Genomic DNA, 5,706 nt, shown 5'->3' with positions numbered 1-5,706 from the left:
AATGCATCCTCACGAGTGGCTCTTTTTGTCTTTCGTTAGCATTGTGCTAAGAGACTTATTCCCATTTCAGGTGCTGGGTAAACTATCATAGACAAGTGTTGCAGTGCCACATATGGTCTCATGAATTATGTTGGCTTCTCCTTTAAGGACTGGGCTGTGTAGGGTCAAAGGGTGTGGTTACTTGAATATCTTTATGCGTATGGGTGGCAAACGAGCTTCCTGTTTATTCCTTCCATTGGTTGAGTTCAGGATATGTCACCTAATAAGGGAGTGAACACATCTGGATGGCCTGTGTCTACGCTTTGGCCTGGATAACCACCTTATGGTGGAGAAGCTTGTATGTACCAATGATCCCAAGAGCTATGCCGTCCAGAGCTTGGCTCCTGGTAGGGTCACCCAAGGCGGATAGGTCAAGCGGGAGCTTTCAGACGAAGGTGGATGGAGGCTGCAACAGAGGGTGGTCCCCAATCATTTTGGTTCTCCATGCCATTGGACTCTGGCCACCCCCTGCCAAGGACCATGTGGTGGCTGCAGGCACATCAGCCACTCCACGAAAAAGCTGCCACGCGCAGGCGTCTTCCCATTATGCGGCTCCAGGATTGACCTCTATGCCCACCTGAGAACCCAGAGGGACCCAGAAGGAGGATGGTCATATTCGACCCCGAGCGACCGCTGATGATGATTGTGGTGTCACGTATCTGTACCTTGTTCTTATGCAATGAGATGAGAAGTTGTGTCCATTATCCATTATTTAAGCTGCTCTTCTCAATCAGGGTCGCGGGATGCTGGAGTCTATCCCAGCAGCCACTGGGCAGCAGACGGGGAGACACCCTGGACAGGCCACCAGTCCATCACAGAGCCAACACATTCACACCTAGGGACAATTTAGTATGGCCGATTTACCTGACCTACATGTCTTTGGACTGTGGGAGGAAACCGGAGCACCCAGAGGAGGGTGCTCCTCCAGTGGTGACCCTTAAGACCGGTAGTGCTCGTGGTCAGTACAGGGCAGTAAAGGGCATAGAGAAGATGGTGGAGGAGTACCCTGGCATCCAGTGGCGTGCGGTGAGGTTCGTGGCTGGTGAGGCACTGACTTTTTCAGAGTCAGATTTACAAATATATGAACCCAATATAGTAGCTTCAATTCACCATTCATTTGGCAGCTTGCACATTGACTACTGCTTGTGTTTCATATCTCATCAGCATTCTTTACACACACATAATCAAGGTACATATTTGGGCAAGGAGCGGCTCAGAGAAAGAGCGCATTTGCTCTGCACCGTGCGTGTTTTCCTAATTTGCCATCGTAATTCCACAATTACTATTACTATTTTTTATATTGTGTAGTTTTTATCTGTTGTTGCTTTTTTGTATTTGTTTATCTTTGTACAGTGTCCTTGAGTGTCCAGAAAGGCGCTTAGAAATAAAATTTATTATTATTATTATTATTACTACTATTAGTATTTAATTAATTACATACTCATTCAATACAAATAAAAGGATGTGCTGCAGTGTATGCATGGGCTTACCTTTACTTGAAAATGAAGTCCATTCTCCTGTCCTTCTGGACAAAAATCTCCGTGACTTTGTTGTAAAAGTCCTCCTTATCTTCTAGTTGAATTGTACATAAATTACATTTATAGCACAGATCAGTAGACAAATATTAACATTTATTTTATTTTATCATCATTTGTTTTTTCTTTTCATGATGAAAGGTGAGGCTCTGCCTCACCTGCCTCCCCTGACCGCACGTCCCTGCTGGCATCCGATTTGCCCATCCTCCCTTGGGGCCTTTGCGATTTGCTGCCCCATTGCCTGGGAAGGCGAGAGAGATGCCACCAAGATGCCCAACTTGTGAGCATACTGGATAATGTCCTGAGCTGCTGTAACTTCTTTTTTCTTTTTTTGACTGGGGATAAATGCAGCTGGTTATGAAAAACTGACCTGACCTAAGCTGGTTATCAAGCAAACTTTGTAAAGTCTTTGGGACATTTGCTTTCCTTTTGGAGAGTGTATCAGCGGGGTCACATTGCAATTCATCTGTATGCACAGCAAAGCCCAGACTTCCTTTCTCATGTGTTTTACTCTAAAACTACTGTGTTTTTCTGTAAAACATAAAAACTCATTCGTTGTGTCAAAATCCATTTAACTCATTTTGCTGTTTTTTCCCATGTATCATACTTAATTAACTCTTCCCTTCTGCACGGCAGATGCCCTCCGCATGTAACGTCTACAGAGGCCTTCTGGAAAAGTTTTCCTGTCAAGTCTCCATCAGCAAAGGTGTCCGCGGATTGCCTTTACCTCCATGTATACAGACCCACCCGTACTCCCTCTGGAGAAAGACTACCAGTCAGTGTACACCCACACGCACACGGGCAGGGTGCGAACACAAGCACACGTGGTTCAGATCAGCAACCAGGAACAGCAAATGGCTGCGATTCTGGCCACTCGGTTCAGACTGGCTGAAAAAAGAAGGGTATTAACGGGTGAATGGCGCCCAGCTTTTATTAATAGTCTGTTGTGAATAATGAGTCTAATCGACGAAGAGCTGTGAAGGCAGACTGGTATTTGTGTTTGCTGCATAAAACATGCAAAACACGTATACATCCCAACGCACACATTTCTGCAGTCGCTGCTTGTTTCGATGGCAGTTTTGACTAGTGCTGATTCCCAACAAGGTTTCACGTAGTAAAAACAAGCACCTCAAGGTTGAGATATGCAATAATGCAAGCTCTATATACTTAGATCAGGTCACACTATTCTCAAAATCGGAGTATCCCCCCCCCCAACCAATACAGAAATAAAGACAATGTTGACTCATCGTTCTTTTGAATTGCATAAGTGACGTATTCTCCCTGTCCTCAACCATGTCAGTACTCTTTGTGTCAATGGACTACATGCTCGGAGGATGATTCACTCACCGACTCGTATGCTAGGTACCTTCCAGTTTGACAGCTCACCCCTGGCAGCCAACCAGAACGTGCTTGTGGTCGTCATTCAGTATTGCCTAAGTGTTCTGGGATTTCTGAGATAGAGTAGTCACGTACACCTGATGTTACACCGATTTATGTCATTTTGGATGTTAAGTATTTAACCTTGCTCAGGCAATTGTGGTAACTGCGGTGCTTGTGGTGGTTCCATGTATTTGTACAGCACCGGAAACAAACATGCTCCTAGCAACCGGCGCTTCCTCAATCAGATAGCTGCTCTTCAGTGGTGTGTGAAAATACAGAGGCCTTGAAAGGAGACTCAGGCTCGGTCACCGTCTTTGGACAATCTGTTGGTGGCATCAGTGCTCCCATGTTGGTGGGTATGAAAGAAATGTGGCGCTGGCATCCGGGTAGCGTAGCGGCCTATTCCGTTGCCTACCAACATGGGGATCACTGGTTCAAATTCCCATGTTACCTTGGTCGGGCGTCCCTACAGACACAATTGGCCATGTCTGTGGGTGAGAAGCCGGCCGTGAATATGGGTTCTGGTCACTGCACTAGCGCCTCCTGTGGTCGGTCGGGGCGCCTGTTCATGGGGGGAGGGGGAACTGGGGGGGAATAGCCTGACCCTCCTACATGCTACGTCCCCCTGGTGAAACTCCTCACTGTCAGGTGAAAAGAAGTGGCTGGTGACTCCACATGTATCGGAGGAGGCACGTGGTAGTCTGCAGCCCTCCCCGGCCCGGCAGAGGGGGTGGAGCAGCGACTGGGGCAGCTCAGAAGAATGGGGTAATTGGCCGGGTACAATTGGGGAGAAAAAAATCTAAAAAAAAGAAAAAGAAAGAAATGTGGAGCCACAACAGCGATAGTGTAGCTCACGTACACACTCTTCAAAACATTAGAAGCACCTTTTTATTTTACACTATTTCCAATTGTCCAGTATGTCCACTAGTTCCAACTTCCGCCCAGCAGGTCATGTCTCTGTTGGCTGAAGGGTTGTTTCACTGAGCCATGGCCACGAGTGGGGTTGCACCACTGGAGGCGCATTTACACCAGCAACCCACTGGCCTTGGCCAAGGTATCAACACTCGGCACTGTTTTTCCCTTGCTGCTGTATCCACACAGTCTCCCTCCTGCAGCTGGTGGCCAGTTTGACTGAGTGTGAGCACGGCGATAATGGAAAACTTGTGGAGTGCATCAAGGGCAAGTCTGAGGGGGACATATTGAATACCACCGAAAAGGTAGGCGCTTACTGTATGCAGCGAATGCGCCACTGTTTTAGGTTTTATTCTTTTATGCTCATGATGCTGCTTTCAGGGCAAGGTCGTATCTTAGTATTCGCAGCGGGGTTACCCGGCTCGATGAGTAAAATCAAAATGCGGTTGAATCACAGCGATACTCAAAACAATAGATTTGGTGAAGGTGGTATGATATGAGTCATAGTTCAAGTTGAACGTTTTCAGGGGGGTTATTTTCTGCTTTCGGATCCAGGGGTTTTTAGGTCCAGCGGTTGATGGCGTGTTTTTGAAAGGACCTCCATAGGACATTTTGAAAAACGAGGCATTTCGGAGGGTTCCCATGCTCATAGGTGTGACAAACCATGAGTTTGGATGAATTCTCCCTCAGGTATGAGCTCGAGAATCCTATGATTAAGATTAGTTAGATTACTTTGGGTGCAATGTATGCACTGTTTTTTAATAAATGTATTATATATAATCTTTATTATTAGCTCTAATCGCCTGCTGGGTGGGATCAAGGTATGGAGAAGCAGGCTGCGATATCAGTGATGGACATGTTCTTCCCTTCCCATGTGTGTCAAGCCTTCTCATCATTACCACGATATCCACTGTCTGTCGCATTGGATTTAACCGTATCCATTTGCTTATGTAAATGAGTACTAAGCAAGAGACAGCAGAAAATATCCTCCCAATCCCCTCAAATCCGTCATTTTTTATGAACCCACTGAGTTTTGATCTGTTCTTTGGGCTCAAGCTTTACTTTGTCCTCTCTCGCGGGCCACAGGGGAAAATGAATAGATGATATTCAACGAATACCTTCAACATGGCGGCTCACCAGAGGACAGAGGTGATGGGGGACATGATCCCAATTCTGCCTGTTCTGAAAGTGGCAGCCTGTCACAGGGGTGAGTATACGATGAGGTGTAACGTCTAGAAAAATCACATTGACAACGAATTGTCAGTGATTGATTTTCTACTGTACAGTTGTCCTTAACACGACGCAGGTCTACCTGTGTATGTGTACGAGTTTCAGCATTCACCTTCAATGCACTGCAGGACGAGGCCCAGCTTTGTTAAAGCAGACCCCTTCGACGATGCCATATTTCTCCTTGGGGCCTGCTTTTGCACCAGCCACACACACAACAGTCACAGGTACCGTCAACATGAGATCATCCCTTTCCACTCTTTGGTCAACATCACCCTCATCAATAGTCCTTGGGATTTACTCTGAACATGTCTCCCAAAGGACCTGTGACGGAGGAGGAGGAACGGAATAAAGCTGCAGTGGCCTACATAGCGAGCGTCACATACACTTGGTATAGTGCGATAAAGGACTTTTAAGGAGCTTTACTTTAAGGTGTTTGCTGTCCTCCCAGGTCACCCAATGGGCCTGGACTGGTGGAGTAGCCATGTCACAACTGCAGTGAAAGCTACCTCAACCTGTACCTGCAGCAGGCGGCAGGCCACCAACTGAAGCAGAACAGGGCCCACTTCCTCAATATTGTCCAGCCTCCGACAATGGCATCTCGTCATCCAGC

The 5,706-nt window shown here is 46.8% G+C and overlaps 1 pseudogene; it reads left to right on the top strand.

The window, feature by feature from the left end:
- The first annotated feature begins 1,029 nt into the window (after positions 1-1,029).
- Positions 1,030-5,595, top strand: LOC130129625 (fatty acyl-CoA hydrolase precursor, medium chain-like; annotated as a pseudogene).
- Positions 5,596-5,706: the final 111 nt, after the last annotated feature.

The sequence above is a fragment of the Lampris incognitus genome, chromosome 19 (genome assembly GCF_029633865.1).
Source record: "Lampris incognitus isolate fLamInc1 chromosome 19, fLamInc1.hap2, whole genome shotgun sequence".
NCBI classification, from domain to species: domain Eukaryota; kingdom Metazoa; phylum Chordata; class Actinopteri; order Lampriformes; family Lampridae; genus Lampris; species Lampris incognitus.
This window is presented reverse-complemented; position numbering and strand designations above follow the sequence as displayed.